Genomic DNA, 14093 nt, shown 5'->3' with positions numbered 1-14093 from the left:
ATTAAAGTCATGAGAGTAGAAACTTCATGCATAGAGTTAGTATTCTTAGAAAAGAGATCCTACATTGCGCCCCCAGTCCCTTCCACCACGTGAAGATACAAAGCCTGAGGATTCTCACTCAATTGTGTTGGCATCCCGACCTGACTTCCAGTCTCTAGAACTGTAAACAATAAATTTCTATTGTTTGGGTAATTTGTTACAGTGATAGAAAATAAAAATGTCAGGTTTTCCTGATAGCCCCTTTAGTGTAAGATGAAGCCATGTGATTAGTTCTGCCCAATAGGCTGTGAGCAGAAGAGATAGGTATGACCTTGGGGCTAAATCATTTATGTTTGACTATCTCATCTCTCTTCTCACAGCACATAAATGTTCAAGGCTATAAGCTCCTGTGCTGCCCTTTTCTATTTCACTTAGCATAATACCTTCAAGATCTATCCCTATGTTTATTACAGCATTATTTAAAATAGCCAACATATAGAAACAACCTAATTGTTCGATAGATAAATAGATAAGGAAGGTGTTATGTATATACACAGTGAAATACTACTCAGCCATAAAAAATGAAATGTTATCATTACAGACAACATATTATTATCATTTTAATCACCAGTATCTCGCACACTACCGTGGCCTAAGGGATTAGTAGAAGCTTGTGAATGTCAACTCAAGCAGAGCAGAGATTTTTATTTGCTTATTGCTGCTCTTTTCTCACACTTGGAGTAGTGTGTGTCATGTTTTATAGACTAAACTTAGCCTATACAGGTGACTATCCTTTTGACTATTTTGTTCCTGAATAGACATGTTTCAACTCATTTTCTAACTTTAACTTCTGTCCCAGGCTGCTCTAGCACTTCTTCACTCCTGAACTACTTCTTCAATTCTTATCTACAAATTCTACTTTGCAAATATAGCGAGAACTTCTCTAATTTGTTTTCACCTTAGAACTTTGATAGATCTAAAAAAATAAGAACAAAATAAGGAACAAGAATATTTTGACCAGAAGGTAGGGGAGAGGGGGGAGGTAGATGGGGAAAAAAAATTTAAATCATTTCTTCGAATAAATAAATAAATAAATAAATAAATAAATAAATAAATAAATTGTTTTTCACTTTAAAAAAAAAAGACTCTTTTGACCAAGAACATCACATGTTAGAAACTGGGATGCAGAAATAAATGCAGCCTATCTTCAAGGAGCTTATGATATAGAGGGTTTGTATGCAATTGAGTCAGTTATAATCAGTGAGTAAAGACATTTGTTAACTTTTACTAAAATACCAAGTTTAGGACGCATAATCTAAATAAAATATCCAGATGTGTGTTAAGTTTACATTAGATAATTTGTCATTTATTCAGGGAAAAAAAAAATTGACTACTCACTATATACCAGTCACTATAATAAGTATTGGAATTATAAAAGTGAACTCAGCCCATATTATCATTGCCCTCATATAGCTTATGGGATTAATAGAGTCTCGTGAAGAAAGGAAGAATGATATTTCATTCAGAGGAAATAGCAAGAGAAATTGCATGTTGGCTGATGAATTGAAGATGATCTAGAACATCTAGGTTACAAGACCACGTATGTAGGAAAGGAACAGGATAAAGAAGATCAATATAGGCCTTATGTTAACAACATTTCAAAAGGCTTAGCAAATTTTTACGAGGAAAATTTGGGGTCATCAAATCATTTAAGAATAACATGATCTTATATGCAATTTAGAAAGATTGTTCTATAAAGAATGCCGTAGATAGATGGGAAATGGACAACACTATAGCCTGGATGTCCTATTATAGCAGTTCTAAAGAAAAAAAATATAGGATTCTTTAAAATTAAGCATAGCAGAATGTATAGAAAGTAGTTGAATGACAGCAAAATTTAAGCTTTCAAATCTCAAAAAAAAAAAAAGATTGACTCAAAAATAAAGTCAGTCAAGACACAGACATAAACCTTTTATTTTGAAATCTCCTGATTGAAACTAGGCAGATGGTAACTTTAATTTAATTGGTATTTTCTATGTTCCCTGATGATGATTTTCTCCCTCCTGGATCTCAAAACATATACTTAGCTTTAAGTAATTTTATTTTATAAAGACTTTCTTAGACAATGTCTGTTAATTTCTCCAAGATATTCAGCTTAAACCAAATCCAAATATTTCAGCCTTAAAAACTTAAAAAAAAAAAAATACCGATGAAAACTATAATTGTAACAATGATGGTTGTCTGCTTTGATTTGAAATTTAGAACATATTCACTTCCATTGATTAAGTAACTTGGAAAGTTCTTATCTCACTATCATTTATTTTGCTCAGTGACAACTTTTTGTTTGTATCTGCTGAACATGGACAGTTGGAACTATATCTGGACAAGTTTCCCAGAATCTGAATTTTTGTTGAAATAAACACAATGACCTCACCCAATCCCAAGAGGGTCCTAAGAGAGAACACAGAAGCAATCCTCTGGTAACTTTATTGTGCTGAATTCTTTGGCTTAAAATGACAATTGTGTGACCATTGTGTGACTCAGTATACTTTAGTAAGCAGTATAAAAACTCCATGATTCTTATAAATTCATTCTGAAACTATAGAAAGAGATTTGCCTCATAATCAGGATGAGGAATTCTTGGCCCTTTCTATATATGCTAGTACTCATTTACATCCTTTCAGTCTTATTTCTGAAATAAGAAGAGACAATGAAAAAACGTGGAGAAAATTCCACCAACAGGAGAATAAAAAGACTGTCTTTCTCTAATTTGTAGACAAGAGCTTAATTACCCCTAACTTGGTAACCCCCTGGTTAGGAGAAAGCCTTAATCATGTCAGACTATACCAATCACTGGGAGGAACAAACATTCAAGAGAGGTATTTGAAAAAGGTAAGCAATTATTTAGAGAGATACCAAAACCAGAAATGTGATGTTTTTAACTCTTAATCATTTAATCATTATTATAATAATGGCTTTGATTTTTAAAATGGTTACCTAGTCTATGGCCATGATATCCTGAACAAGTCCGATCCCGTCTGATCTCGGAAGCTAAGCAGGGCTGGGCCTGGTTAGTACTTGGATGGGAGACCACCTAGGAAGACCAGGTGATGTAGGCACAAAAATAATAAATAAATAAATAAATAAATAAATAATGAGGGATTGTAAGCTGACAAGGTCCTTGCAATCTGTGAGATCAACGAGGGGTTCTCTTGCCTAAAAAAAAATAAATAATAAAAAAATAGATAATAAAATAAAATAAAGAGTGGTTACCTGTGCTTGTCCTGCATGCAGCACTTCACACATATTGTCACAAGCAATCTTCACAATAACCCTATACATATCTGTTTCTATATTAACAAAGAGGAAAATAAAGCTCATATAACCTAAGTCATGCTACCCAGTGAGGACAGAGAACAGCAGAACTTGAATTCAGATCTTCCTGACTCCTCTAATCACTTCCAGTCCTTGATGTTATGACCTACCCTGGGCTTTAATCCAATGTTAATACTGAGTATTAGTCCTTCTGCTCTTAGAAAAGGCTTTGAACTTTCCCAAGTGCCGAGACCTGCACGGCTAGAGGGTTAATATACCCAGAGGGGACGACAGAAGAATGAAGAAAAACACAGAGACAGTATATACAAAAGCTGGAGCCAGGTGGGACACTGCACTCTGCTCACATACAGTGACCCTGAGGCAAGCTCAGCGCATTTATTATATACATTCGAAGACCGAGGAGAGAGTGGGAGTCTTAGGACTTGAAACTTGCTGGCAGCAATAATTTCCCAAGGTCTGTCTGTACCTGGTTATCTATGCTAAACTACAAACAGCTGTCTGTTCACTGCTTTGTTTCTCTGTCCTTGGCATATTGCTACACAGTCAAGCATGGCTTTGCCAATGCTTTGGCTACAGGTCGGGCTCAGATCTGGCTCTCTACACCCAAGCACTGAGTATATCATTACTTGAAGTTACTGCAATAACAAAGAATTGACATACAAACATGTAGCCTATCTGTTTTGTCAAGGTAGAATTCCAAGAGGAGACAAAGCCGAAATAAGTTTGCCAGAGTAAGAAGGTGGTAGACATAGCAGACATTCTCAGCAGAGGTCAGGAAATGGACAAAAGCAAGGAAGTGCGAATTATTAACACTCAACCTCATTTTGTTAGGCCATATCTGTTGTCACTTGTGTTGTTACAAGCTCCAGGACAGAACAACAAACAATATCACAGACAGGTGCTTGAATACATGGTGTTATATCCAAGGAGAATAGAAGAGGACAGTTGGTGCTGTATTATCTATATGGGCTGTGGTCACATCTTCTCTACAATGTAGTGGATATACCACTGCTAGTGAATGATCATTACATTTTTATAATCTAGATGACATTGGATCCAGACTGCAGCTGGAAAATTGGAAACAAAATTCAAAATAAATAAAACGATGGCACATAAATAAGCCCATTTCAAGGTACCTGATGGGATGTAGCCCACAGCCATAGCAAAAGATATGCCAAACTGAGAAAAACTCAGTAAAGAAAACTGATGGCAGGAACCTAAGGGAAGAGGAAGGAGGCAAATAAGCAAGAAAACTGACACAACCTCAGAGATTTATTTTGTTTTTTGTTTTTTCCCAGTGGAAAATAAAATGTCATCTTGTGCCTACATTAATATTTTAAATGTTCCTTGACCACTACCATCCCCACATCAGAGCAGTATTATCGTATAACTAAAACTGATATACATCATGTATCCGATTTTAGGGAGTTGTTGGATGTTTCATCTGCTTCCTACAGTATCTTTATTCATTAATGTTTCTCTATCTTTGGCCAGACTGATATTATTCTCTTCTAAGGCCCATTTCGCCATCTGACACCCACGAGAAATAGCTGCTCTTGCTTTGACCTTTCCCATAATCAAAAACCTTTCTTAGCAACCTCATTTAACTTCAGATTCATGTAATAAAATAATTATTTTGGGCTTTGAAGGAAAGCCACTGTGTTACCAAAGGATGTGGAGGTAGGTACTAGTTAAATCAAACAATTCTAGTAATGTGTATAGCGGCAAGAAACAGCCAAATAACACAATTTCTATTTCATTGTGGCCAGAATAACCATCACGAGACTCCCAGATGGAGTTGTGTTAGACATACAGTCCTAGGGATGTTGAGAAGTCAAGTGATATAGCAAAAGTTCTGCTTGCATGAGCATTTAAAGAGCATTTAAGGAAAAATTATGAAGAATCATATCAGGAACATGGAGAGAGGCTCCATGCAATGTCTCTCCTATTTGAAACTTATCTATATGGGCTGTGGTCACATCTTTCCAACCTTTGGAAATGTTGCCCTTGAAGTTCATGAAATTCATCCTGTGTGAGAGAGAAGATGAAGTGCTTCAATATGAGACTAGGATAGAAAGTGTTTCTTTGAGTCAATGTATGGTACCAATTTAATGTTTTCTGCTGCGTTGAAATATATGTTAAAAATTTATCCACCAAGGTTTACTCAAAAGTTGAGAAACCAAGCTTAATATATTATTTGTAACCCCAGGGGTTCTAGGGGAAAGAGAAAGGAGCTTTTTAAATCCTAATTAAAGGATTCAGGAGAGAGAAACCACTCTCTCACTTCTGTGAGCATTTCTGCAGCTCTCACAACGCTAGTAAAGTGGACAACCTTAGCAGAGGCAGAGGGAGCAATGGCAAGAAAGGCAAGGACGATGACAAGGTTTACTGCGGGCAAGGTTTGAGCCAAGAAGCAGGAAAAATGTTGGCAGTAACTTGATCGGGGAACATGATGGCTATCAGCAGTGACAGCTAGCGAAGCCATGTGGTCCTGCAGGAGAAACATAAGGAGTGGAAAGTTAGCATGTACACCAGGATGGCCCATCAAGGAGAAGAGGTGAGCTCCACTGTGAAGAGTAGATAGGAGCAAAATGCAAGGTAAGAGCCACAGTGCCACAGTGACAGCACAGACAGCAGGTGCAGAGGCAGACTGCATTCGTTCTCCATGGCTACTAACCTACATTCCCCTTTTGTTCTTTCACTGACTAGTGTTGGCAAGGAAACCCTGGTTAAACGAGTAAGAACAGCAAAGAAGCTTAATAAATCCAGAATTTATCCTCAGTATTTAATTAGAACACACTAGTTGTCCCTGCAAGACAACCAGAAGAATTCTTTTATTTTTTTATTTATTTATTTTTTTGCAGTTGAACTTTGATAACAGAATTATGTAAAGTAGAATCTTGGCTATTTAGTAACTGCCAGACATTGGAAAAAAGTAATTTAAAATTCTGATTTACTTTCATATAATATAAAAATGGTCATACATAATTTTCAGGGACATTCTGAGGATTAGGGTAGATATATGTGGTAATATTTAGCAAAATGTTTTCATTCATCACAAATAAACACACGCGCAAAAATCATAGTTTTGCCTTTTCCTTATCCTTCCCTACTTGAAAACAAAGACTGGGTGGTAAGATTTAGATTAACTGTGGCCATAGCATAGAAAGAACATTTAACTTGGTGATTTGATTTCTGAATTTTTTTGCTATCAAATAGATGAAGTATAACTACAGATTATTCTCAATCTACAATTAAATTTAATTGATATATAAAAGACTAAGAGTAACATAACCTCTCCAGATTTCGGTGACTGTTAACTCGATGAATCAACTGAGGTCAACTGAAGTTTCTGTTGGCACTAACTTATATAACAGTATTATGTAAAATAATAAGATTTATCTGGCTTAGAGAGACGCATCATCACTGCCTATAAAAAAGGCCCAGATTGTTGTGAGGCTAGTCAGAGATAAGAAAAGATAAAGTTCCTCATCAAGCTACAATTACCACATACTTTACAGATTTGAAGCAATTTAAAAATATATAAAAGCAAATATCCTGCCACTGCTATAAAATTTACCATCAGGTATTAGCAGTTTCCAGGTTCTATAGAGAACATCAGTAGGCTAGTTAAACACCTCTAAGTCATTGTCTAGAATAAGAATAGCACATAGGTGACATTCAATTGACAAAAAACACCATGCAAGAATTATCTGGTCTTATGCTTCAGAGCTTGAACAGATTGTTGGCTCGGGTGAGAAAAAATTTATTTTTTTAACATCTCACAGTGAAATTAGTCCAGAGCATTCTGGGAGTTCACTCATTTCTTTACAACATCTGGAAAGGAGACTGAATATTGATCTCTTTAGACTGTTATGTTTTGTTCAGGGTGATGGTTTCTATATTCAAGGGAAATGTTATTTGAGAATAATGAAGACATTTCACATAGCAAACTGCTATACACATCCAGATAAAAAGCTGAATCCTTGTCCTAAGGTTGTGCAATTGAATACCAAAGCTAAAAGTAAAAAGGCAGTAATCTCTGCTGTTCTGCTGCCACATCATCACAAAAAAATATGTCTCCTGGTATCATCTCCACATTGTTATTTGCTTGAGGAGATGCACACAGGTCAAAACTGACAGATGATCAGACTGGCCCTCCCTATGTTGGTTGTCCTTTCTATACCATTTCAGTTGCTTTGCACTGGGGCTGTGTCACCATTTTGTTAACACTACATATTTATCCCATAGAAAGCATGGTTATAAGGACGGCAAATGCACAGTGTTATGCTGCCATTTTTCCATTAATTAATCAGTTATAATTGACATTCAAGATAAGCCTAACTGTGACTTCAGTACCATTCGCAATACAAAACTGTTAGCACGCATTATTGATCGGTTGGAGTTAGTGTACAATCATTAATCTATTTAAACCTAAATGTATCACATGTTACTGAATGACTGATAACACCTGAATGCCCTATAAACAAGGCTCCCTTTTAGTGTAGGCTTCATGTGACCAAATATCTGGACATTATATTCCCTTACACTTTCTCTTCCTCATCAAAACTATAATAACAATATCATTTTCTCTGATGATTTTCACAAACCATATATATTAACATTTTCAATATCTATTCAAAATGTGATTGAGCATGTATTGAAATTAGAAGCTGAATCAAACAGAGTTATTATTTGAAAAAAAGAGATGCTTTTAAACTCTAAAGATTCAAATGTATGAACATCTAAAGGTGAAATGTTGTTGTTGATAAGAACAATCATTTTAGAGAACATTATTTTTCTCTTGATGTTTGTAGGCACATTACTTGAAAACCTCAGTGTAGGGCAAGTGTCTACTCTGTTTCATATAATCTTGGTCTTCATTAAAATTCTTCGACACCTAATAGAAACAAATAGCATTATACCATGATTCTAACATACTATGCAATATCTCATAGAACCTAGTGGCAATGGCATTTATTTATTCTTACATTTATTTAACGGAGATGTATTTAGCACCAATTATAAACATGATTTTACCCACGTGTAGCCTGCTGTCCCATTAAGTTGCAAACATTCCTTAAATAATTAAAACTTGAGATCTGCTTTTAGAATTCCAGTTGCACCCTCACAAACAGATAAATTGAAAATTATTCCTACCACCAAACCTCGTTTCACTTGCGTGGTGATAAGGCTTACATGAAATAGACACCATCAATTCCCAATTCAGCCATCCACATCACCATGTTTATAAAAGTGAACTTCTCAAGTGCCCCAGAACTTACTTAGCTGCCAGAGTCCTTAGCTGCTGATCATACAAAGCATTGTGATAAGGTCAATAAAGGCACAGAGAAACTGGAGTTTTCTCATTCAAATAGATGAGAATGTTATTTGTAAATACGTATTTCAAGTTCAAATGTACTTTCCCCGCTATCCTGTATCCGCTTCACTATTTATATTTAAGTAAAGAGGGGGTGGTAATTTTAACCAAGCAGTGTGTTTTTCAAGACATTCCCTCTTTTATTGTCCATCACATCTTTTTCATCTCAGTTCTTAATTTAGACTGTAAGTACACCTTCTGATCCTAAAAGAGTTGCTCTTTTAAAAAATATTACAATCGAATGTGTCAAAATTTTTAGGCCTTGATGTTCTAGAAACATTTTATCCCTCATATTATTTTCACTTCTCTTTACATGACAGCTTCTTCTGGAAAGTAGTTATGCATTCAAACACTGACCTTAAAAAGCCCGACACGAAGTGGTATTTTTAGGCTAAATAGCACCCTCTGGTTCACTCAATGAAGGCAGCCACTTACTTTGCCTATTTATACAGCCTATTCTGGCAGGGACATTAGAGACCTTGCTTTAGAGTAATATTCCTTGCTCTGCTCTGATTGTGCGGATGTACTGTTACTGAAAATAATCAATCAATAAATAAATGAATATGTATATATATTTATGCATTTACTTTTTAATAAAAGAGGGTTTGAGATGAGCTAATTATATAATGAAAGTCTGTAGAACCAAAGCATTCATTAAAAGTACAGTAGTAGTAGAAGTAATTCTATTATGTCTGTTGTAACAAAATTGAGTTTTATTTTATTTTATTTTATTCTGTTCTATTTTATTTAGCTACTTAAAAAATTACGTGGCCTCTCTTATTTTGAAATGGAAATTTTAACACCTTTGTTCAGGCTCCGTGACTCCAAATTCAGTAAGCAATACATATAAAGAACTGGGAGATCGAAAAAAAAATTAAAGTTAATCACAATTGCTTTAAAGAGGGTGTGAAAATGAAAATACATTAACATATCCTTTGACCAAAGTGAAGCAAATTAGCTGGATTTTCTGAGTCATAAACTTGAATACCAGAAAAACATACTGAGGCCAGTCTGTGGGAAGTAATTAAAATACTTGCAAATGTTTACTTAGTGCAGGGCGCTATGCTAAGGAATTTAAATGCATCATATATTTAATTCATGTAACAATCCTGCTAAGCAAATATATGTGTGTGTGTATATATATGTATATTCATGTATCTATATATTAGAAATAAACAGAAAATCAGTGAAGTTAGAAATCTACCCCAAGTCACACAGCTAGCAAATGATGGAGATGAATTTAGAACCTTCATTTCTCTGGCACTAAAGCCCAGCACCTAAAACAGTGCTAGACCCAAAGCAAGTGGTCCATAAATACTATTAGTGCTATTTAAATATTACATTCTACTGCTGTAGCAATAGACCATGTACATAGAACTGGCTGCCACATAACCATTGTGATTTGGTATGTTCTGTAGACTTTACTCAAATGAATAATATATTCATCGCTAAAAGTTAATTTTAAATCCCACTCTTGGATTTTATCCTTTTAATATAATTTTTTTTATTTTTTTAATTTATCTATTTTAATTAGTTTCAAGTATACAGCATAGCGGTTAGACATCTATATAGTTTGTAAAATGATTCCCCCAATTGTTCCCTCTCTCCCCTGATCCTCCATCTAGCCAATGTATTAATGCTGACTGCCTTCCCTATGCCATGCTCCCCATCCCCCTGACCATCCGTCAGCTACTAATTTGTACTTCTTTAACCTTTCACCCCATTCTCCCAGGTCCCCAAAATCCCCTCCCCTCTGTCCATCACCAAATTGTCCACTATATTGTAAGTCTATTTTGGATTAGTTTGTTCTTTTTATTCCTTAGATAACACATATAAGTGAAATCATATAGTGTTTATCTTTCTCTGTCTGACGTAAATACCTTCTAGGTCCATCAAAGCAATATGTTTTTCCATCCCTTTCCTTTTAGTCTGTGTGTGTCTTTTAATCTGAAGTGAGTCTCTTATAGGCAACATATGGGGTCCTGTTTTCCATTGATAGGAATGTAGTTGCTACCATTCTTTATTCCTGTTTTTGATACATGTTTTCTTTTCTTTTTAAAGAAGTCCCTCCAATATTTCCTGTAATACTGGCTTGGTGGTGATAAATTCCTTTAGCATATTTTTGTCTGGGAAGCTCTTTATCTGTCCTTCAACTCTAAATGATGTCAATAAAAACCTATACCTGCCATATAATTTTTAAGCTAAAATAAAGAAAAAAATTCTAAAGGAAACAAGAGGATGGAGGAAACCTTATCTACAGAGGATTGAAGATTAGAATTATATCTGACTTCTCCTCAGTAACCGTGCAAGCAAGAAGATAGTGGAATGAAATATTTAAAGTTTTGGAAGGAAAAGAAAAAACGACAATCCTGTACCCTGTGAATTCCTTTAAAGTGAAGGAAAAATACACTTTTAAAGCAAATAAATAATTGAGAAAATTTGTTGCCAGTAGACCTGTCTTACAAGAAATGTTAAAAGAAGTTCATAAAGTGAAGGAAAATGATATAGATGAGAAATACAGATCTACATAATGAAAAGAGGGGCATTAAAGAGGAATAAATAAAAGTAAAATAACTTTATAAATTCTTAATTGATCTAACATAACAGTTTGTTTCAAAAATAATAATGGCAACAATGTATTTGAATGTATACATATATACATACATACATATACACATATATAAATGAAATAAATCACAACAATAATTCAAAGAAAGGGGTGGTAGAAATTAGGATTATTTTGTTATTATAAGGCACTCACATTACCATTGAAATAGTATAGTGTATTTGAAATAGGACAAGGGAACAAGTATTAGTTCTAAATGTATAAGGTAAATTTTATGGCAACTACTAAAGAAAAATTAAAATGAAGAAGAAATTATCTTTTAAGAAAAGAGAAAAATTTTAATTATATAAAATACTCAAGTAGAACTGCAAAAAGCATAAAAAGGGTGAAAAACAATAATAAGAACAGAGAAAAAAGGCAACAAATAGATATTAGTAACAAATGTGGTATATATTAATTCAGTTATATCAATAAACACTTAACACATCAGTGATCTAAACGCATAGTTTAAAAAAAAGATTGTCAGAGTGAACAACAACAATAAAAAGACTCAACTATATGTTTTTATAAAAGATTCACTTGATCTTTTATAAAAAGATTCAAATTAAAAGTAAATGTATGGAGAAAGGTATACCACGCTAACACTAAAAGAAAGCAGTAGTAGTTATGTAATTTCAGACAGGCAACTTCTAAGCAGGGAAAGGTATCAGGCTAAAGAGGGACATTGCATACTGTTAAGGGTTCATTTCATCAACAAAATATAACAATCCTTAACAGGCATGCACCTAACAACAGAGCATCAAAATATGTAAGGTAAAAACCAATAGCGCTTCAAGGAGAAATATATTAATCCACTATTACAATAAGAGACATTAGTAACCCTCTATTAGAAATGGACAGATCCAGCAGGCAGAAAATCAGTAAGGACTTAGGTGAACTCAAAACATCATTCATCAGTTGGATATAATGAACATCTATAGACTACTTCATTCAGTCTACTGTCTACTATCTATAAAATAAACATATTTCTCAAGCTTACATGGAACATTCACCAAGATCGACTACATTCTGGGCCATAAAAGACATTATAACTAAAATAAAAGAATAGAAATCATACAATATCTGCTCTCAAACCACAGTGGAATTAAATTAGAAATCAATAACACTGAAGTATGTGGAGATGACATCTAAGCATGGTAAAAAAAAAAAAAAAAAAAAGAGTCTCAAGAGAAATTAAAAACTATTCTGAACTAAATTAAAATGAAAATACAACTTATCAAAATTTGCGGGATAAAGCGAAAGCAGTGCTTAAAGAGAAACTTACAGCGTTGAATGTGTATATTGGACAAGACAAAAGATCTAAAATTAATAATTTAAGTTTCCACTTTAGTAAACTATAAATAGAAGAGCAAATTAAATCTTAAGTAACCAGAAGAAAAGATATAATAGGAGTCAAAGTACAAATCAATAAAATTGAAAATAGAAAATGGAGAATCTCAATGCAACTAAAAGCTAGTTCTTTGAAAAGAATAAAATTGGTAAGCCTAAAGCCAGGCAAACTAAAAAGAAAAAAAAGGACACAAATGACTAATATCAGAAATGAAAGAAAGGACATTCCTACCAATCTCATGAAAATCGACGGCATGATAAGAGAATACTATGAACAAGTTTGTGCCTACAAATTTGTAATCTAGATGAAATGGACAAATTTTTCGAAAGACACAGTATGTTCAAACTCACACAAGAAAAATGAGCAATCTAAATAGACCTATAACTATTAAATAAATTGAATCAATAATTAATAACTTTTCGAAATAGAAATAATCAGGCCGAGGTGGGTTCACTGGTGAATTCTACTGAACACTTAAGAAAAAATGTATATGAATTCTCTACAATCTCTTTCAGCGTTAGAAGCAGAGGAAGTTATTTTTTAACTTATTTTATGAGAACAAAATTATCTGAATACCAAAACCAAAGTATGAAAAAAATAAAACTACTGATGAATATCTACCATGAGCCTAGATGCAAAAATCCTCCACAAATATTAAAAATTGAATTTAAAAAAATTATAAAACTCCATGACTAAGTAGGATTAATTTTAGGAATGAAAGCCTGGTTCAACATTCACAAATCAATTAATGTAATTCATCACATCAACAGGCTAAAAAGAAAAATCAAATAATTGTATCAATAGATGCAGAAAAAGCATTTGACAAAATTCAACACTCATTCATGATGGAAACTCTTTTTAAACTGGTGTCAGAGGAAAACTTTGTCAACTTGATAAAGAATATGTTAAAAAAATACAAAATAAACAAAAAACAAACAAACACAAAACCTATAGCTAACCTTGTATTTAATGGCGAGAAACTTAAAACTTTCCTCTGTAGATCAGGTACAAGGCAAATGTCCCCTCTCACTTTTCCTTTTTAATAACATACTGGAAGTCCTTGGTAATTCAATGAGGCAAGAAAAAGAAGGAAATGTATACAGGTTAAGAAAGAAGACATAAAACTTTCATTCACAGATGACAATGTCTACATTGAAAATTCAAAAGAATTGACAAAAATCTTCTGAAACTAATAAGTTATTATAATAAGATTGTAGGTTAATATACAAAGTGAATCACTTTCCTATATACCACCAATGAACAAATTGAATTTGAAATTAAAAACACAACATCATTTATATTAGCAGCCCACAAAATGAAATACTTAGGCCTAAATCTAACAAAATATGTACAATATCTATGAGAAAAATTAGAAAACAGTGGTGAATATAGTTAAAGCATTAATTAAATGGAAAGAGATTCCATGTTCATGGATAAGACTA

General features: G+C 33.7%; 1 pseudogene; it reads left to right on the top strand.

Annotated features, from left to right (window-relative positions):
- The first annotated feature begins 2979 nt into the window (after positions 1 to 2979).
- On the top strand, positions 2980 to 3098 carry LOC112483933 (annotated as a pseudogene).
- Positions 3099 to 14093: the final 10995 nt, after the last annotated feature.

The sequence above is a fragment of the Pteropus alecto genome, unplaced genomic scaffold (genome assembly GCF_000325575.1).
Source record: "Pteropus alecto unplaced genomic scaffold, ASM32557v1 scaffold467, whole genome shotgun sequence".
Taxonomy (NCBI): Eukaryota; Metazoa; Chordata; class Mammalia; order Chiroptera; family Pteropodidae; genus Pteropus; species Pteropus alecto.
Note: the sequence above shows the minus strand (reverse complement) of the source record. Positions and strands in the feature narration are given on the sequence as shown.